The sequence below is a fragment of the Bos indicus genome, chromosome 5, assembly GCF_029378745.1.
Source record: "Bos indicus isolate NIAB-ARS_2022 breed Sahiwal x Tharparkar chromosome 5, NIAB-ARS_B.indTharparkar_mat_pri_1.0, whole genome shotgun sequence".
NCBI lineage: Eukaryota > Metazoa > Chordata > Mammalia > Artiodactyla > Bovidae > Bos > Bos indicus.
Window position 1 is genome coordinate 13,838,508 of NC_091764.1, and position 23,104 is coordinate 13,861,611.

The window sequence follows — 23,104 nt, forward strand, 5'->3', positions numbered from 1 at the left end:
AGATGAAATACTGGATATTGATAAGTGGTATGGAACAAAAGAAATGGTGATGTAAAGACGCTGGAGGAGGAATCATTTGCTTTTGTATCCTATAACATGTTCAGGGAAAGACTCACTAACAAACTGACAATTGAGGAGAAACCTATGGGCAGTGGGAGAGTAAGTCACTTGTTACCTGGGTGAAGAAGCATGAAATCAGCAAAAGTAAGGACCCTGGGAAGAGGAGTTGGCTAGGAGGACACAAAGAAGACCATGGAGGCCAATGTTGGTAAAGTTGAAAGAGGAAGGGATGAGTAGCAAAAGGTGTGGTCTAATAGGGTCAGTGAAAGTCAGTGAGAATTATTTAGGCCACCTCTAAGTCCAGATATCACCTTGGAAGAAGGTAAAATTTATAGAAAGGCAGGAGAATATCGATTGAGCACTTACTGACAAGGATTGAATTTCCAAAAAGAAGTTCCTCTGAATAATCTTGAATTGCATATATTATGATTATCTAGTAAAAACTGAACCATACCATAAAATGACTAAACAAATATTGAAAACATTTGCAGCTATATATATATATTTTTTTTTTTTCATTAATCTACCTGGTGGCACAGTGGTAAAGATTGCTCTGGCCAGTACAGGAGATGCAAGAGATGCAAGTTTGATCCCTGGGTCAGGAAGTCCCCCCAGAGTAGGAAATGGCAACCCACTCCAGTATTCTTGCCTGAAAAATTCCATGAACAGAGGGGCCTTGCCCGGCCACAGTCCATGGGGTTCGCAAAAAGTTGGAGGCAACTGAATGACCAAGTGTGCGCATGCACACACACACAAGCTGTATATTTAGAAATCTATGTGAGTAACCAAACAATGAAAAATAAGTATTAATGTATAGCTTTATGAAAAATTATTAAATAACATTTGAGAATCTAACTTTTTAGTCATTTTGGATTACCATGAATATAGATGAAAAGTTAAATATCTACATCAGTGTTTGGGGGTAGCTCAAGAAAAAAAAAAAAAGACTTAAAATAAGACAAACTGCAAAACAATATAAACTATGTATTCATTCAGGTTATTCCCTGAATATAAACTGTTCAATGAGGGAGACAAGAAACATATTTTTTAAAAAAAATCACTAAAAAGCTTTAGCATAAAATTGTGTGATGGAAATATCTTGTGACTTAAAAGTATATTTTTAAAGATAATACTTGCTCAAGGCAAAGATATTTAAATCACAGGACTTTATAAGAATATTCCAAACAAATAATTTTGCCTGGTTAACCACTTAAATTACTACAAGTGCCAATTTGCATCCTGTGAATAGTAAGAAGGGTCTTTTCAATTTCACAACTATCTTAAATGGTTTTATTTTCTAGAAATGGCTAAGCCTGATTTTGTTAGATCTTTGCTGAGTGACAGAAAGCATAGTTTTAATGTATGCTAGCAGATGCCCAGTTCCTCACTTAACAAATAGAAGAGAAGACTGTTCAATACAAGTTAATGATTTTTCAGCAACAAACCAGTGGAATTTTTATTTGTCACTGTGTCTTGGAACTTAGAATGCTCATTTATGCATACTGGTTGTTTTGCTTATTTGTTTAGAGAATGCTATGCCGGGTGAAATCTTTCATTAATTTTCCATAAACTTTCCTTTCCCATGCTCAGTTTTTTAAATCACCTAATAATGTGGGTTTCATTTGGTTATGAATATGCAGGTCTTATCCATCTTTATAATAAAATAATAAGTTTATGTTTGGGTAGCAGAAGTATTTCACATATGGCTGATTGATGAGGTTAATAGTTTGTCTCCTGTGTCCCACCACCACCACAAACTAAGACAATATTGCCTACTAAAAGAGTAAGATTTACTAGGCTATTTGGGAATTAATTTGTTGATAGACAAAAGACCATGGAGATAGATGGATAAAGGATGGATGGGTGGATACATAGATGGATGATAAATGGATGAGAAATGCAACCCACTCAAGAAAGTTTCAGATGTCCTTATCCCAAAAGCCTGTGTTTTCTCTGTTGTTGATACTTAACATTAAAAACAAAAGGAAATTCTGTGAGTATTAGGTAAGATACTGCATGTGGAGTTTGTGGCACTGAAACACAGTAGGTCATGAGGGTCAGAAAAAGAAGGATTTAGGTTGCAGATAGATTCTTGTAACTTTGGCTTTAATGCAAGCCTTCTTCTGGAATCAATCCACCATGGACTGCAGCATGCCAGGCTTCCCTATCCTTCACTATCTCCTGAAGTTTGCTCAAACTCATGTCCATTGAGTTGATGATGACATCCAACCATCTCATCCTCTGTCTCTCCCCTTCTCCTCCTGTCTTCAATCTTTCCCAGCATCAGGGTCTTTTCCAGTGAGTCAGGTCTTCACATCAGGTGGCCAAGTATTGAAGCTTCAGCTTCAGCATCACTCCTTCCAGTGAATATTCAGGGGACTGGTCTGATCTCCTTGTTGTCCAAGGGATTTTCAAGAGTCTTCTCCAGCACCACAGTTCAAAAGCATCAATTTTTTGGTGCTCAGTCATCTTTATGGTCCAACTCTTGCATACATGCATGACTACTGGAAGATTCACAGCTTTGGCTATACAGACCTTTATTGGCAAAGTAATGTCTCTGCTTTTTAATATGCTATCTAGGTTTGTCATAGCTTTTCTTCAAAGGGGTAAGCATCTTTTAATTACATGACTGCAGTCCCATCTACAGTGATTTTGGAGCCTAAGAAAATAAAGTTTGTTACTGTTTCCACTTATCCTCATCTATTCGCCATGAAGTAATGAAAACTTTGAATAATATATTGTACAAAAAGCTTTCCTTTTCTTTCTTTCTTTTGGCACAGAGAAAAATTGGAATAGGAATGAGATTTATTTTTATGTACATAGTCATGAGAGGTTTTGTTAACATATATTTTAGTAGTTAGTATCTGATATAAAATAATTAACAAATTTAGTATGCATACTATTGAATCCCAGGACTATAGGATCACGAAGTAATCATGATAAATGTGGCTATGCACAGCTTTATTTCATTTTTCACATTTCATGTGAATTGACAATGTATGTGATTTTCTGATCACAAGTTAGAGTTTATGGAATATCTTTACTGTTTGTCAACTAATTAGACTGATTTTTCAGTAATTCATTGTATTTTTTGTTGCTTTATTAATTGTCCTCTTTCTGTTTCTCAATTCCATAAAAATATGTACATTTAACCTTTGAATATGTATGTTTTCTATTGCTCTTTAGCTACAGGAAATTGGGTACATCTTAATAGAGAATTGAAAAGACAGTAAACCATTGGGTCTATAAATATCTTTGGACTTTTATTATTTCATATTATCTGTATTTACTTTAATTAGATTATATATGAGTGCTATATTTATTGAATGCAATCATTCAGAGAATTTTCCCCATTAACATATATTTAGATTTTACCTTTCTATGATTATTTTTGTGTATTGTATTAGTTGCTCAGTCATGTCTGACTCTCTGTGACCCCATGGACTGTGTAACCCATCAGGCTTCTCTGTCCATAGAATTCTCCAGGCAACAATACTGGAGTGAGTAGCTATTCCCTTCTCCAAGGTATCTTCCAAACCCAGGGATCGAACCCAGGTCTCCTGCATTGCGGGCAGATTCTTTCCTGTCTGAGCCACCAGGGATACAAAGTTAACAATGCGTTCATATAGGCCTAAAAAAATTGTGGCATTTCAGAACTTTTGGTAAATCTTGCATTCACTCCATTCTCAGATTCCATTAATAAGATGGTCAGGTTATTTTTCATTTTGAAATTTAAGAATTATTTTCTTATCTGTCTAGTTTTAACAATTTTAGTTCAAGTTTTAATTCTTCTACATACAATTTGCTTGCTGAACAATTCTACCTCACCAGAGTAGCTTATAGTTCTTTCTCCTTTTCTTCAGTCAGTCCTACTAAGTTTATTACTGCCATCTTAATACTTTTTATGCTCAGCTCTGATTATATCTACCTTAAACCAAACCAAAAATATTAATCTTTACACATGTACATAAAATTCTGTACCTTAGGATTCCAGGCCTTCTAACACTTTTCAAGGCTTCTTTTCTCAACATTTTACTCGTCACACTGGTTTGGCGAACTTCACAGTTTCCCTGTAATACCTACAATTTCCTGTCTGTGCTGTTCTGTGCTTAGTTGCTCAGTCGTGTCTGACTCTTTGCAAACCAGGCTCCTCTGTCCAGGGGATTCTCCAGGCAAGAAAATGGAGTGGGTTGCCATGCCGTCCTGGAGGGGATCTTCCTAACCCAGGGATCAAACCCAGGTCTACCTGATTGCAGGTGAATTCCTTACTGTTTGAGCCACCAGGGAAGCCCAATTTCCTGTCTACCTCTACTCTTTTCCTAGATACCATGATAACAGCACTAATGTGATTTAATATCAGCATGACATTATACAGTTTACAAACTGTTTCCACAAACATATATAATTTAATCCTGAAAACACAACAAAACAAACAAACAAAAAAAAGACAAAAACACTTTTTGGATATATCTTCATTCTATTGGTAAAGGACTCTATAAATGTAACCCATATATCAATGAGTCAGTTCAGTTCAGTAACTCAGTCATGTCTGACTCTTTGTGACCCCATGAATTGCAGCATTCCAGGCCTCCCTGTCCATCAGCAACTCCCGGAGTCCACCCAAACCCATGTCCATTGAGTCAGTGATGCCATCCAATCATCTCATCCTCTGTCATCCCCTTCTCCTCCTGCCCTCAATCTTTCCCAGCATCAGGGTCTTTTCAAATGAGTCAGCCGTTCACATCAGGTGACCAAAGTTTTGCAATTTCAGCTTCAACATCAGTCCTTCCAATGAACACCCAGGACTGATCTCCTTTAGCATGGACTGGTTGGATCTCCTTGCAGCCCAAGGGACTCTCAAGAGTCTTCTCCAACATCTTTTGAACCACAGTTCAAAAGCAACAATTCTTCAGCACTCAGCTTTCTTTATAGTCCAACTCTCACATCTATACATGACCATTGGAAAAACCATAGCCTTGACTAGACAGACCTTTGTTGGCAAAGTAATGTCTCTGCTTTTCAATATGCTGTCTAGGTTAGTCATAACTTTCCTTCCAAGAAGTAAGTGTCTTTTAATTTCATGCCTGCAATCACCATCTGCAGTGATTTTGGAGCCCAGAAAAATAAAGGCGGCCACTGTTTCCCCATCTATTTGCCATGAAGTGATGGGGCCAGATGCCATGATCTTAGTTTGCTGAATGTTGAGCTTCAAGCCAACTTTTTCACTCTCCTCTTTCACTTTCATCAAGAGGCTCTTTAGTTCTTCTTCCCTTTCTGCCATAAGTGTGGTGTCATCTGCATATCTGAGGTTATTGATATTTCTCCTGGCAATCTTGATTCCAGCTTGTGCTTCCTACAGCTCAGCGTTCTCATGATGTACTCTGCATATAAGTTAAATAAGCAGAGTGACAGTATACAGCCTTGACGTCCTCCTTTTCCTATTTGGAAACAGTCTGTTTTTCCATGTCTAGTTCTAACTGTGGCTTTCTGATCTGCATACAGGTTTCTCAAGAGGCAGGTCAGGTGGTTTGGTATGCCCATCTCTTCAGAATTTTCCACAGTTTATTGTGATCCACACAGTCAAAGGCTTTGGCATAGTCAATAAAGCAGAAATAGATGTTTTTCTGGAACTCTCTTCCTTTTTTGATGATCCAGAGAATGTTGGCAATTTGATCTCTGGTTCCTCTGCCTTTTCTAAAACCAGCTTGAACATCTGGAAGTTCACGGTTCACGTATTGCTGAAGCGTGGCTTGGAGAATTTTGAGCATGTCTTTACTAGCGTGTGAGATGAGTGCAATTGTGTGGTAGTTTGAGCATTCTTTGGCATTGCCCTTCTTTAGGATTGGAATGAAAACTGATCTTTTCCAGTCCTGTGGCCACTGCTTAGTTTTCCAGATTTGCTGGCATATTGAGTGCAACACTTTAACAGCATCATCTTTCAGGATTTGAAAGAGCTCCACTGGAATTCCATCACCTCCACTACCTTTGTTCTTGTGATGCTTCCTAAGGTCTACTTGACTTCACATCCCAGGATGTCTGGCTCTAGGTGAGTGATCACACCAATGAGTAGAGACAAGTTTAACACCCACTTCTTTGCCATTTACTTCAGCTTTTCCCAACTTCTTGGATATAATAGAATTTTATATTAGGGAACTGTTTAACAATTCCCTAATGTAACCATTTTGTTTTGTAGACAAGAAAATAAATAGTTTTCTTGGACTTACAAAGTCTTGTCTTTCCTACCTGGGTTTGAAACATCTGTCTTTTGTATTCAACACTTCAGTGAATCAAAGTTGACTAAGATATGGTTGCGGGTTGCTAAGTCATTTCAATTGTGTCTGACTCTTTGTGACCCTATGGACTGTAGCTTGCCAGGCTCCTCTGTCCATGGAATTCTCCAGGCAAGAATACTGGAGTGGGTATACCACTGAGCCACCAGGGAAGCCTAGGACATGGTCTGTGAGTGACCAAATAAAATATATGTTCTAAGACAGAGGCACTTCAGCAAACAAATAAGGAAGGGTAGGTAAAGAAGCACTCAGTTCAGAATGGAGCTCTGCAAATGTTTTTTCTCAAACACAGCCTCACAATACTTTTTTGGCACGTTATTCTAAACTTACTACATGTTGTTTAATTTATAGATATTTATGAAATGATGTTAAGGACATAGCTCTACATTACTCCAAAATTTTCCATCAGAATATTGAGTTAATATCTGCACATAATGGTTATTCAACTAATATTTGTTTAAATGAATCAAATGATCATATAGTTTAGAATTAACCATAAAAATAGTTACTTTACTTTGATTAGTCTTCATTTTATATTCCAAACACTAGGCTAAACTTTGAATGCTTATCACACTTCATATCACATTATAGAATAAGTTTTTGAGTTAAATATTATCCCTATCACATTAAATTATTTTTTAATCCAAATTCAGTGTATACAGAAATTTTCATAGATATTTGATGATTTGAAAGCATTGAGAATAAGGTCCTTTATCTCTGATTGGATCATGAATATAATTGATTTAAACTTGGGGAAGGGAGCAACATAATAAATTAGGCTTACAGAAGCAACAAAATTTGAAGTGTATGATTTAATCTTCCATTCAAGTACAAGGAATATAAATCTAAGATAAAGATATTTTATGAGGAGAGACAGAAGGAAGTTAAATGTGTCATATTATTCATTCCTAGTTGTTGGCATTTCATGATAAGCCATTTGGATTTTGGTCCAGATGAAGCCAACTTGTGAGTATGCTCCAGTCTGAAAATATAGATACTAGCCTGTGTCCAGGATTTATTAGCAGTGAAGATCATTTTCAATAGAAAGAAGGGGAATGGGACATTAAATATTTTTATTAAGAAAATTCAAACACAGTAAAAATATATAAATAGTATAATGCTGCATAATATCCAAATTTAACAATTATAATTTTTCTATATTTGCTTTATTTACATGTTTAGATAATTTTTGAAAATAAATACAAATATCTTAATGATTTAGTAGCTCTAAGAATATTGCCTGCATAACCAGAATAGTATTCACACTCCTAATAATCGCATTTTTTTTTTTCAGGATGCCAATGATGTCATTCTTAGTGGTTATTACAGACCAGTTTGCAGTCAAAGATTACATGATATACTTGCTTAGACCAGATTTATTAAAAAACAGTTTTGATTCAGAAACTTACAACAGTTGGAACAGATTAATAATTATTTGAACTAAATATTAATATGTGCTGAATTAATATTAATATGTGCTGTATCATTTATCTGTTGTTGCCTGGCAAACCAGCCCAAGTAGGGGATCTAAAATTGCCATTAATTTAACTCACAATATGGTTTGGTGATTTGTGCTGGATACAGCAAAGAATTTGTTTTATTCTTGGCTGAATTCTTTCATGCATCTGTGGTTAGCTCCCAGTCAGTTGCAGGACAGCTGAGAGAGGCAGGCCTAATGTACTCCCATTTATGTGTGTTGGTTGGCATCATATCAGAGCAATAAGAGCAACCAGCCATGTCTCATCCTGTCGGGATAGTCTGAACTTGTTCAAATGCTGTCTCAGCTGGGTTCTAAAGAAAGAGTAAATGTGTGCAGTCTGTTGAGGACTAGACACAGAACCTGGGTACTTTTGATTCTACCACATTCCCTTGGCAAAGCAGATTGCAAGCCCGCAAGATTCAGTAGATGGAGAGACAAATTTTATTTTAGGTGGGTAGTGCTGCCAAATCTCATTGCAAAGGGGTTTTCCTAAGAGAGCCGTGGAGAATCGTGGCCATTCTCACAATTTACCACTTGTGTATTGTCTTAAGATATCATCATGTGAACAACATGGTAGAACTCTGCTTTTGAATAACTAGATAAAACTGTTGATTCAAACTTCTTGAGTCTGACTCTCAGCCCCAAACGTACTAGCTGGGCAGTTTTAGATTGGATATTAATATCCTGTGGTCTCAATGTCATGGCTTAAACTCATGGCTGATGACATATTGAGTTCATTTCAAGGTGGACCAAGGAGCCATGTATCATATTGTTCACAGATGTAATGTTTGTATTAGTTAAAATTATCATATAAGTGCTCATCATTATAGGAAAATAAATGCAAAAAGTGTTTTTCAAATAGTACAATCCTATTTATGTAAACAAGAGTAAGAGAATTTTACTTCTGAATAAACAGTTATCTACTTATTTATGACAAAAGTATTTATGCAAAAATATACTCCCAAGAGAACAGTTATGGAATTCAGATATCTATAATCAAATTCACAATACCCCAAACTATAATACAATTATATATATATATATATGTGTGTGTGTGTGTGTGTGTGTGTGTGTAAAATGTAAAAAATAAAGAGGATAAATGCATAACAAATTTTAGACTATGGTTACTTTAGTATTAATAGAGTAGTTTTGAATAGGTCAGTGTGTGTGGCTCAAAGTATACTTCAGATTTAGTTGTAAAGTTTTATTACTTTCATATTCAATATGACCTAATGGATGCTCTAATGTGGTCTCTTTAGACCTCTTTATGTTCTATAAAAATATCAGTAGATGAAAATATTTATATGTGGAAAAGGTGAAGACAGCATAATCAGTGGCCTGTATTGAATTATGGCTGTGCATGAGAGTAAAGAAACAGAGAAGTGACTAGAATGACTGTAGGGTCAATGGGAGGCATGTGTTTATATTTCCCCTTTCAGTTTTATCTGTAGTTCAGTTTGTTTCTTCTAAAAAATTTAAGCAGAAAGTGAAAGTGTTAGTTGCTTAGTCATTGTGTACTCTTTGTGACCCCAAGGACTGTAGCCCACCAGGCTCCTCTGTCCATGGAATTCTCCAGGCAAGAATACTGGGATGGGTTTCCATTCCCTTCTACAGGGGATCTTGCAGACTCAGGGATCAAACCCAGGTCTCCTGTATTGCAGGCAGCTTCTTTACCATCTATTTCTAATTAAAATCTATACTGAACTTACCCATCTAATGGAAATTTTAGTTTCTTTTCTAAGCACTGTGTTTAATCCATTTTAGGTCATATAAATACTATTAATTATTAATAACTATTAATACACATAGTATTAATTTTGTTTTAATATTTAACAGGATGTTATAGAATTTCAACAATATAAAATATATAATATTGAAATACAAAATATTTACTAAAATTCAAAAGCTGATCACAAAAATCACTAACTACCTCCATATCCAAAAGACAGTCATCAATATATCTTGGCACTTTTGTATATAATTACTAAGGAGTAGTAGAACAGGCCCTTACATAATCATTTACTTTCCAGTGACTTAAGTTTAGTCCTGAAAAATAAACAGACAAGCTAATGGAGAAGAAAAGTGTTGGGCAACCTGAGTTCTTGGTAACTGTCTTCTTTCTTTGTTGAAACCAAGAGAAGGGGCCTCAGAGAGTTTCCCATAGGATTTGGGATAGTCCGTCTTATTTTCCATATGCTTTTGAAGCCTGTTGCTTGCTTTGTCCCCAGCCGTACTCATGGGGAAAAAAGAATTCAAGAAAAAAAAAATCTGAATTGGAGGGTAGTGTGTGATGAAAGGTGCCAGAATATGCCATTCCAAAATATGCCACTTTAGCACAAGGATTATTTTGAGCTAGAGGCATGTTTAAAACAGCAGATGCAAGAAGAATATTCTGATCTGCTTTTTTCTCTCTGAAAATAGGAGATAAAAATTCTATATTAAATATGCCCTCTCTATACTATGAGAAAAGGAACATTCTTATCATGAGGGAAGGAAAGTTAAGACTAAGAGAATTCTATACAAACAGACCTTGTGAAAATAATTCTTACTTTCCTCTAGTCTCCCCATACATTTTACTCTTTTTCCACAATTGCCTCACTTTGTTCAATTTATTACAAAAGGATTTAAATTTTGCCATTTCGATGGGTCTTCATTTCCTTAAGAAGATTTCCTTGCAACTTAAAACTGAAATATGTGTTTTTCATTAATCTGTCTTTTGTTACAGAGCCAGAATTGAAACCTGAGATGGGAAGAGGAAATAATTTTCCTTCCCAACAGTGATATATTCAGAATATGAGAGTATTCAGATATCAGATGGTACTGTGGGTAGCTGATCTTGAGCGAGTTTACAAAGATTTCACCTGAGTTAGGGCTTCCTGGGTGGCACTAGTGGTAAAGAACCCGTCTGTCAATGCAGGTGATGTAAGAGACATGGGTTAGTTAGATCCCTCAGTCAGGAAAATGCCATGGAGGAGGGCAGGGCAACACACTCAGTATTTTTGCCTGGAGAATCCCATGGACAGAGGAGCCTGGTGGGCTACAGTACATAAAGTCGCAAAGAGTCGGATACAACTGAAGCAACTTAGCACAAATTCACCTTAGTTTATCTGCCACTAAGCTGTCAGGAACAGGAACTTAGGGTTAATGTAAGAGATGGCATTTTAGTTGATCTTCTATTCAGTAAACGTGGCAGGGCTCCCGTTGGCCCTGCTGAAGAGCTCACGCACCTGACTCCAGAGGGTACTGTCAGGGCACAGCCATAAAAAGACTTCAGGAGGGCCAGTTAATTAAGGCTGCTTGACCCTCCCCTTCCTTCCCTCCTCCAGACTCCAAAATACAAGGAGACAAATGGATCTAGAAGAGAGGGGAAAGAGGAAAAGTAGGGACCTTATGAGCTCTCCACTCCAAGGACCCCAGACAAAGGCTCGGCCAATACTGAGGGAAGAAAAGGGAGAAAGGGAAGATAAATAGATCATCCAAATGTTCAGCTGGATTGTGCTGAGACGGATTTTTAAAATCAGTAACCATGACTGGAAACAATTAGGCTTTCCAAAGATATCATGAAGGAACAGAATATAGCTTAGTTAAAGCCAGTGATTAAAGATGAATAAAACTTTTTTTGTTGTTGTTTGCAGGCTACCAAGGTGAACTTACTAAAATCACTTGCTTTTCATAAATTTGTTTGTTTTGTTCACATTTGTATGTGCCTGTGGTTGTTGCTCAGTCGTGTCCAACTATTTGGAACCCCATGGACTGCAGCATGCCAGGCTTCCCTGTCTTTCATCATCTCCCAGAGCTTGCTCAAACTCAGGTCCATTGAGTCGGTGATGCCCTCCCACGATCTCATCCTCTGTTGTCCCCTTCTCTTCCTGCCTTCAATCTTTCCCAGCATCAGGGTCTTTACCAATGAGTAGGCTCTCCACATCAGGTGGCTAAAGTATTGGAAATTCAGCCTCAGCATCAGTCCCTCCAGTGAATATTTAGGATTGATTTCCTTTAGGATGGACTGGTTGGTTCTCCTTGCGGTTGAACTCTTCAAGAGTCTTCTCCAACACCACAGATCAAAAGCAACTTCACCATTTCAGACTTATCCTGTGTATATTGTCAGCCTGTATGTACCTGGACTTGTGCCAAAAGAATATTGAGAGTGTTCTCATTAATGATTGCATTTAATAGGCATAGTGGTGAAGAAGTACAGGTAATAGGGTAGAAATTAAAAGGCAAGGGATAAGCTGTAGCAAATATGGATAGTAAAATATTCTCTTCTTTGCCAGAGGTGATTCATGTAGTCAGCCACTTCTGATTGCCCTAATATACAATGAAAAAAGATGAACATATTCAGTTTCAATACTTTCAGTGATTGTAAATAAAAGCAAACATTGTTATGGAAAACAGTGACCAGTCAGAGAACAGACAGTTTTTATTAATCACCTGCCGTATTTATGATAGTGGGAGTTTTGTAACCAGACAATGTCCTTTCCTTCTGGGAATTCATATTTTAGTGTGGAAAAGTCATTTAATAAATATTTGTAAGCATAAGTTAGATGTATGACATATAAGGGATGAGCTTTTAAAATACATTATACTTGATTGTAATTTCTCTGACATAAGACACTTATGGGAGTGTCTCTATATTTATGACTGGAAGTGTGTATATACTTACATGTACAATTTTCTCCTATCCAGTAAAACCCCTAATAGGACTTTAGCTTCATTTGAACATTAGAAATTGTATGAGGCTAGAGTAATTTTGTTCAATCCTTTTATTTCTTTGAATATCAACCACAATCCAGTTGTTGAATTACGTTGTGGTCTACCAGTGATTTTATGTATATTTATGGGGACTCTACCATCAATGATTGTGAAATTTGAAATTTTTCTTCTGCCCTTTATTCAGTAGTTTTTTCACACATAACGCAATACTCAGTTTCCAAGAAAATTACAGAAACGGCTAACAGAAGTGGAAAATGTTATAGAAATACAGAGAATTTTAGGGGTACTCCAAGAAAAACAAGTAGTAATGTGGTTAATAGTGAGAACTTCACAATGTGCTGAATTGACCTGTTTATATTGTCAGCCTAAAGGATCCTGATGAGATTCTGCAACCCAGTTTTAGCTACTCAAACAGAAATTTTTCAGGAAGAAACATTACAAAGCAATGTTTCCGTTTTAAGTTTCAAATAAATGAATGAAAAGATTTAGAGATTGTGGTAAAGCATCTATCTACAATGCGGGAGACCCGGGTTCAATCCCTGGGTTGGGAAGATCACCTGGAGAAGGAAATGGCAAACCACTCCAGTACTATTGCCTGGAAAATCCCATGGACAGAGAAGCCTGGTAGGCTACAGCCCATGGGGTCGCAAAGAGTCAGACATGACTGAGCGACTTCACTTTCAATCACTTTCACTTTTCTAGATCTAAATGAGAACATAAATCTGAAGTTAAGTGATAACTAACAAATACAGTATTAGCATGTGAACTTAAGCTCAGAGGAAATAGTAAACAGTAAGTTTTTACTTGTGTATGAATTCAGGTGTACAGTAAACTTTTGTTAACAAGAGAGAAGAAAGAGACCACAAAATACTTGTGGATAAAACAATATGGACTTTTACTTCCAAACAATCCTGATGGAAAAGGTCCAAGATTGGTTGGGCATTTACTGTTCCCTCAACATTTGGCTTCTAAGTCAAAAGATGGTGATCTAGTTTTTGCCATAATCCAGACAGCGAGAAAAGAGTGAGTGCCACAGGAATGCATGACAAAATCTTTTCTATCTTCTTGGAAGTGACTGTCATCAACCAGGCTCAACAGACATAGATTGACCAAATCTTAGTCCCAGGGCTGCATGTAGCTACAAAAAGCATAAGATGTTTTATATATACATATATATATATATATATATATATATATATGTATATATATACGAGCAGATAAACTCTATGTCTATGGAATAGGGGAGAACAGATCTTGGTGACACGTGCTAGTTAGCCACAAGACATTATATCTCACCTATAATTTCCTAACACATACTTTCAGCTGTTAGAGTTATAGACCTTACTTTTGTGAAATTTTTAAGCTGTAAGCTTAAAATATGATTAGAAGTTTTATTAGGAAGAGCTTTATTCACAATTTTATCCCTAGAACATACCAAATATTTTATATTTCATCATTTAATTCCAACTTAATAAAGTGTTTCATAATCTCCAATGGTTTTTGACATTCTAAATATGTATGAAAATTAATAAGTTGTGGTCACTTTTTCATTGCAGTTATTCGTCATTTTAATGTATATATTAGATTCCATCAATTATGTATAAATATATGGGACTACAAATGTCTTGGGCTTCCCTGGTTAATCAGGGGTAGAGAATCCACCTGCAATGCAAAGATCCCCTAGAGAATGAAATGGCAACTCACTCTAGTATTTTTGCTTGGGAAATCCCATGGACTGAGGAGCCAGACTGCTGTAATCCATGGGGTCTCAAAAGAGTTTGACACAAGTTAGCAACTAAACAACAAATGTCTTAGAAAGTCCCTACATTTGTTGAGAAGTTTGGCACTTGATCCATAGTCATATTTACCCATGAACTCCTGCAACAATTCTAGTTGAATACAACATCCATCCATCACCTTTTCTTTACTAGTCTTTGAAAAGAGAATTGAATTTTTAAATCAGTGTGGCCCACTGTATGTTTATCCAGAAATCTGTAACTGTGTAAGGAAAGGGCATATCTCAATGGGGCTTCTAGGATATTCTTCAGTACATCATGCCTCTCATAAAATTCAGAGCCTGGCCCTTGGGCTTTCAGGCTCACATATGAAAAAAAGTAATTTTTCAAGAAAGGAAAGTGAAAGTGAAAGTCACTCAGTTGTGTCCAACTCTTTGCAACCCCATGGATTGTACAGTCCATGGAATTCTCCAGACCAGGATACTGGAATGAGTAGCTTTTCCCTTCTCCAGGGGATCCTTCCAACCCAGGGATCAAACCCAGGTCTCCCGCATTGTGGGTGGATTCTTTACCAGCTGAGCCACAAGGGAAGCCCAAGAATACTGGAGTGGGTATCCTATCCCTTCTTCAGTGGATAAAATTCATGTTAATCAAATCAGCAAGCCTAAAAATGCTTATATATCCAAAATACAAAATGTGTCCCCCAAAATAGCTACTTTATGCAACAGTTAAATTAAAAAAAAAAACTGTTTTACAAATATTTATTGAGTGTTAATATTTTGCACAAAATGTAGTACTAATAGGATACAAACAGATAAATCAACCTTCTAGAAAGTAATGTTCAACTGAAAGAGATGGGCTTCTCTAAAAACCTAACAGAGGGCAATGAACTAAAAGGACTAAACTACTTCTGTTTTTGAACTTAGAGGTTTCCAAGTTAAAAATTCTTCATATCTTCAACATGTTCAGTAAATAATTTGACACTCTTCCATCTGCTATGTGTCCCAGTTTCTGACTACACAGATAACACTTTTAAAATAGAATATGGTGATACTGGAAATGTGATTTTCCTAACCTATTCATTGAATACACATCTGTTCCTCATTAATATGCAATGTGACTGCTCAAGTATACACACTTTCCATTTTTTTATTGTAGGTCTACTTAAACCACCTATTTGATTTTGGTTAGACATTAGCAAATTAATTTATTCCAGCTTTAGTACATAACTATCTTCATTATGATGGATTTATAACAGCTATTTCTTATAAGTCACATAGAGAATATAATTAATCTCTGAATAAAATTTCAAATTAACGTGGATTAAACACAGTATAGATTTAGCTTTCTCACACATAAAGGTAGAATGAATGGGCCAAGAGTTGTAGGTCAGCTTCACAAGCATCAGGGCCCATGCTGTTCTCGATCCTGAATGCCCGGTTTCTGCTTCATGGTTCAGTTCCAGCTACTGAATCCAAACTCCAGCCATAAAGAAGAGGAAGGAAAAAAGGAAATAAACAATACACTCTGGCTTTGAGTAGAGTTATTGCAGGTGGCAAACACCACTATCACTTATCTCGCATTTGAACAGATCTTATCACCTTTATAGTCGACACCAGAACAAAACAGAGGTTAGCAGTGCCCACCCTCCAAGCAGCTGAAAGTCAGCCAATAATTTAAAGCCAGTCATCCATATTCAGGATTCCTTCCTGTTCATAAATTCAACCATGGATTGTGTAATACACTAGGATTTACGATCAAAAACAATCCACGTGTAAGTGGACGCATGCAGTTCAAACCCACGTTTTTCAGGGATCAACTGTATTTGCAAGAGAGCCCAGAAAATATTTCCTTATTTTCAGAAATATTCCTTCTTAGCTGAAAAAAAAAATGAGATAGAGTCAAATACAAATTTATGGAATATCTCTCAATTTAATGTTCTTCAGTAATGTGCAGTTTCTTCTTGACAAACTCAAGTATAGTTGAGAATAATCTCAAGGCTTTTTTTTTTTTTTTTTCCCCAAAGAAAACCTATAGAAAAGCTGAATAGGTTATTTGGGGTTGAATTATATCTTTTTATTTTTTTTATGATTAAGTTTTTCAAATTATCTATATATCATTAATGGTTTTGCTTTATCAATTATTGAAAGATGATAAATCTCCCATTATCATGTGATTTAAACTTTGTGTGTATTAAATTGGGCTTCCTAGGTGGTGCTAGTGGTAACGAACCCTTCTGCCAAAGCAGGAAATATAAAAGACGTGGGTTCACTCTTTGGGTCGAGAAGATCTCCTGGAGTATATTAAGTTAATCTGTGTTAGGAATATGTAATCTTCTGAGTATTCTTGAGTCCTCTCTCTCTTTTCCCTCAACCAAGATTCTTCTATTCCCCAAAGTCTATACATTGAGGTTGTGGTTTTTCAGTTGCTCAGTCATGTCCAGCTCTTTGCAACCCCATGGACTGCAGCTCAGGAGGCTTCCCAGTCCTTCTCTATCTCCCAGAGTTTGCTCAAACTCATGTCCATTGAGTCAATGATGCCATCCAGCCATCTCATCCTCTGTTTTACATTCTTTTAATTCAATCGGTAACGTCTTTCTTATTTAGTTGTGTCTGTATGGCCACATTTTGTTGGCAGTTTCTGACTGCTGTGTGCAACGAGGGCATCCCTAGTGGCTCAGATGGTAAAGAATCTACCTGCAATGCAGGAGACCCGGGTTTGACCCCTGGGTTGGGAAGATCCCCTGGAGGAGGGAATGACAACCCACTCCATTATTCTTGGCTAGAATAACCTCATGGACAGAGGAACCTGGTGAGCTGCAGGCCATGGGGTCTCAAAGAGTAGGACATGAGTAAGCACACACACACACCTGTGAAAATGAAGATTTCCAAAAGCTTGTTGTTTCTTCCCAATTAGTCTTTTTCCAATGCTCATCCCATCCAATTGCATAGTTTATTCTCACTTCTAAAAATCAGTCAATCCTAAAGGAAACCAATCTTGAATATTCATTAGAAAGACTGATGCTGAAATTGAAGCTCTAATACTTATTGTTGATAAAAATATAAACACAGGTTTACACGTTTTTAAAATTTTACACATTATGTTTTTGAGATTTATCCAAGTTGATATCTATAGCCCTAATAATTTTGATATTTAACTGTATGAATATAACATCATTTATCAGCATTTTAGAGGACACTTTGATTATCCCTAACTTTTTAAATACTACAATAAATGCAATAAATATTCTTTAAAATGTCACATTGTGCAAATGTATGAGGTGCATAGAAAGTTTACTAGTAATAATAGAATTACTAGATGTGGAATATGTTTATTTTCAACTAGCTTTTGCTAGCTAGCTTTGGAAAATAGGTGAAGCAATTGTTTACTCCAGTGAGTAATTGATAAAACTTTCATTGTTTCTCATTGCTGCTAACATTTGTTATCAAGAATGGTTTTAATTTTTCTTAGTCTAAGGAAATCAATGACATCTCATCAGTATTTTTCTGATTACTAATTGAGATTAGTACATATTTATTGACAATTCTATTTCTGTTCCTTCCAATTGCTATTCACATTTTTGCTTACTTTTCTATTCAGGTGCTACTTTTTAGTTAATGTTTCTTATGTTTTTTAAGAATCTCTTCGTATGTTCATAAAAATAATGACCATTGTAGCATTTATATTGTGCACACTACTTGTCATTTACTTTTCAAAGTGCTTTATACTTATTAGCACATTTCATGGACATGAAATTCTGTTATACATGATAAAGTATTTTCTTGTCTGTAGACTTACACAAAATATTTTCATTTTGGTGTATTTAAATTTATTAGTATATTTATATGATTTTTACTGTGATCTTTCTAGGGAATTTTTCTTACTATTAGGGCATATAGATATTTTCGTATCCTTTAAAATAGTTATTTTTTTAAAATTTCACATTTAGTTATCTAATACCTCTGGAGTTTACTCTTAGTGACATTGGGATTTACTATTTTGTATATAGAAACTATATAAAAGTTTTGAAATGGTTATTCCTGTACCATTTGTGTTTAGTCTGTTATTTTCCAGCTGAATTCTAAAGCTTTGTATGTCATATATCCAGTTGCCATAATTGTATGAGTCTTTTTCTGGGCACTCTCTTATATCTCATTAGTCCATTTATCTGTCCCTGTGTCAACATACTTTATTAAAATTGATAAACTGTATATCTTCAGTGATATAAATCATCCAGCCACCTTGTTCTTTTACAGTTGTCTTGGTTATACTCATTCTAATTATTTTTAACATGTTCCTTTAAAAAATCTTATGACTTTTAGAATTAGATTGTTTACATAGATTATGTTTTAGTAAAATTGTCACATATATGACATTGAGTCATATATTCATGAACAATATTCTTTTTATCCATTTATTTTTTTTAAATTTATTTGACCGAATCAGGTCTTTGCTGTGTCATGGAGATCTTTCAGTGCAGTTCCTGGACTCTCTAGCTGTGGCACATGGGCTTAGTTGTCCCACAGCAAGTGGGATCTCAGTTCCCTGACCTGGGATTGAACTCACGTTCCCTGCATTGCAAAGCAGCATTTTAACCACTGGACCATTGGGGAAATCCCCCTATTTATCTCTATCTTATTTTATCTCTTTGCATTTAATTAATTTTATTTTATTTTTAAACTTTACATAATTGTATTAGTTTTGCCAAATATCAAAATGAATCCACCACAGGTATACATGTGTTCCCCATCCTGAACCCCCCTCCCTCCTCCCTCCCCATACCATCCCTCTGGGTCATCCCAGTGCACCAGCCCCAAGCATCCAGTATCGTGCATTGAACCTGGACTGGCATCTCGTTTCATACATGATATTTTACATGTTTCAAATGCCATTCTCCCAAATCTTCTTATTTTATCTCTTTGAATTAAGTTTTATCATATTTGTTTTTAAAGAACAGCACATCCTTAATAGGTTGGACCTTCATTGTTTTTGTGAATTGTTGTTGTTCGGTCTCTTAAGTCTTGTCCAACTCTGCCACCCCAAGGACTGCAGCATGCTAAGCTCCTCTGTCCTTCACTGTCTCCCAGAGTTTGCTTACATTCATGTCCATTGAGTTGCCATGCTATCTAACCACCTCATTCTCTGCCATCCTGTTCTCTTTGCCTTCAATATTCCCCAGCATCAAGGTTTTTTCCAATGAGTTGGTTGTTCCCCTTAGGTGGCCAAAGTATTGGAGCTTCAGCTTCACCATCAGTCCTTCCAATGAATGTTCAGGGTTGATTTCCTTTAGGATTGACTGGTTTGATCTCCTTGCAGTCCAAGGGACTCTAGAGTCCTTTCCAGCACCATAATTCAAAAGCATCAATTTTTCAGTACTCAGCCTTCTTTATGGCCCAACTCTCATATCTGTGCATGACTACTGGTAAAAACCACAGCTTTGACTACATGGACCTTTGCTGGCAAAGCGATGTCTCTGCTTTTCAATACATTGTCTAGGTTTGTCATAGCTTTTCTTCCAAGGAGCAAGCATCTTTTAATTTCATGTCTGCAGTCACCATCTGCGGTGGTTTTAGAGACCAAGTAAATAAAGTCTGTTACTGCTTCCACTTTTGCCCCTTCTATTTGCCATGAATTGATGGGACCATATGCCATGATCTTTGTTTGTAGAGTGCTGAGATTGAAGCCGGTTTTTTTACTCTCTGTGTTCACCCTCATCAAGAGCCACTTTTATTTCATTTTCTGCCACTAAGGTTCATCTAGTCAAGGCTATCTATGGTTTTTCCTGTGGTCATGTATGGATGTGAGAGTTGGACTGTGAAGAAGGCTGAGCACCGAAGAATTGATGCTTTTGAACTGTGGTGTTGGAGAAGACTCTTGAGAGTCCCTTGGACTGCAAGGGGATCCAACCAGTCCATTCTGAAGGAGATCAGCCCTAGGATTTCTCTGGAAGGAATGATGCTAAAGCTGAAACTCCAGTACTTTGGCCACCTCATGCGAAGAGTTGACTCATTGGAAAAGACTCTGATGCTGGGAGGGATTGGGGGCAGGAGGAGAAGGGGACGACAGAGGATGAGATGGCTGGATGGCATCACTGACTCGATGGACGTGAGTCTGAGTGAACTCCGGGAGTTGGTGATGGACAGGGAGGCCTGGCGTGCTGGGATTCATGGGGTCGCAAAGAATCAGACATGACTGAGCGACTGAACTGAACTGAACTGAGAGTTGTATCATCTGCACATCTGAGGTTGTTTACATTTCTCCTGGCAGTCTTGATTCGAACTTGGGATTCATCCAGCCTGGCATTTCGCATGAGGTACTATGCATAGAAATTAAGAAGGGTGACAATATACACCCTTGTAGAACCCTTTTCCCAATTTTGTTCCACGTTTGGTTGTAGTGGTTGCTTCTTGACCCACATACAAGTTTTTCAGGAGGCAGGTAAGGTGGTCTAGCATTCCCATCTCTTTAAGAATTTTCCAGTTTGTTGTGATCCACAGAGTCAAGGGCTTTAGCGTAGTCAATGAAGCATAAGTAGAGGTTTTTCTTGTACTCTCTTTCTTTCTCTATGATCCAATGAATGTTGGCAATTTGATCTCTGGTTCCTCTGCCTTTTCTAAACCCAGTTTGTATGTCTGAAAGTTCTCGGTTCACATACTGCTGAAGCCTAGTTTGAAGGATTTTGGGTATAACCATTTCATATGAAATGAGCTACTGTAAATAATATCCCTTTTTTTTTTTCTAAATTAGTTTTTGAATTTGATTTTCTATCATACTTGGTTTTCCTGTCCCAATATTCAGTCTCCAGATGCAAATTCTTAACCAGCTCACTGTTATATATCCAGGTGATGGTGTGTGCATTGAACATTATCCTTCTTCAGTTATGAATCTTCCTAAAAAACAAGACACTCTCAAGTAAGAGACTTCAATTTTTACCTATTACCCACATGGTGGATGTTAGATTTGACTATAGCCTATAGACTATAGTTGACTATAGCCAACTGAAGCCTGCATTTTAAAACTCATCTACTCTGTCCATTTTATGACCTCCTTGCAAGTTCACATGATTTTGGCAGCTTGCAGCTTCTTGCAAGCTGACAGTATGCCTCCCTCAGTTTCTCTCTGACTGCACTGTATGCTGCCCTTAGTCCTTTGGCACATGGCCCTTTCCATAGGGAAGCTCACAACATGGCAGCTAACTTTTTCAAAACTAGCAAGAAGAAGGGTTGGCTTAAAAAGCTGAGAGCTAATGTTTTTTACTGATATTTACTCAGTCAAAAATTGTTTGTTATTTGTAAACTCCACAAATATTTATTTAAAACATACTTAATAAGCATGGTATGTTCCCGAGCTACAATTAAACAAATCATACCTGACCTTTTATTCTCTATTATAAAGAATAAGACATTCATATAATCATGTACATATCAACAACTTTGCCATATTCTATTAGAAGCAAGTCTCAGGTCCCATCCACAATTCAGTTCAGTTCAGTTCAGTCACTCAGGTGTGTCCAACTCTTTGTGACCCATGAACTGCAACACACCAGGCCTCGCTGTCTATCACCAACTCCCAAAGTCCGCCCAAACCCATGTCCATTGTGTTAGTGATGCCATCCGACCATTTCATCCTCTGTCATCCCCTTCTCCTCCTGCCCTCAATCTTTCCCAGCATCATGGACTTTTCAAATGAATCAGCTCTTCGCATCAGGTGGCCAAAGTATTGGAGTTTCAGCTTTAGCATCAGGCCTTTCAATGAATAATCAGGACTAATTTCCTTTAGGATGGACTGGTTGGAACTCTTTGCAGTCCAAGGGACTCTCAAGAGTCTTCTCCAACACCACAGTTCAAAAGCATCAATTCTTCGGCGCTCAGCTTTCTTTATAGTCCAACACTTACATCCATACATGACCACTGGAAAAATAATAGCCTTGACTAGATGGACCTTTGTTGACAAAGTAATGTCTCTGCTTTTCAATATACTGTCTAGGTTGGTCATAACTTTCCTTCCAAGCAGCAAGCGTCTTTTAAATTCATGGATACAATCACCATCTGCAGTGATTTTAGAGCCCAGAAAAATAAAGTCAGCCACTGTTTCCACTGTTTCCCCATCTATTTCCCATGAAGTGATGGGACCGGATGCCGTGATCTTCGTTTTCTGAATGTTGAGCTTTAAGCCAACTTTTTCACTCTCCTCTTTCACTTTCATCAAGAGGCTCTTTCATTCTTCTTCACTTTCTGCCATAAGGGTGATGTCATCTGCAAATCTGAGGTAATAGATATTTATCCTGGCAATCTTTATTACAGCTTGTGCTTCCTACAGCCCAGCATTTCTCACGATGTACTCTGCATATAAGTTAAATAAGCAGGGTGACAATATACAGCCTTGACGTACTCCTTTTCCTATTTGGAACCAGTCTGTTGTTCCATGTCCAGTTCTAACTATTGCTTCCTGACCTGCATACAGGTTTCTCAACAGGCAAGTCAGGTGGTCTGGTATTCCCATCTCAGAATTTTCCACAGTTTATTGTGATCCACACAGTCAAAGATTTTGGCATAGGCAATAAAGCAGAAATAGATGTTTTTTTGGAACTCTCTTCCTGTTTTGATGATCCAGCAGATGTTGGCAATTTGATATCTGGTTCCTCTGCCTTTTCTAAAACCAGCTTGAACATGTGGAAGTTCACAGTTCACGTATTCCTGAAGCCTGGCTTGGAAAATTTTAAGCATTATTTTACTAGCCTGTGAGATGAGTGCAATTGTGTGGTAGTTTGAGCATTCTTTGGCATTGCCTTTCTTTGGGATTGGAACGAAAATTGACCGTTTCCA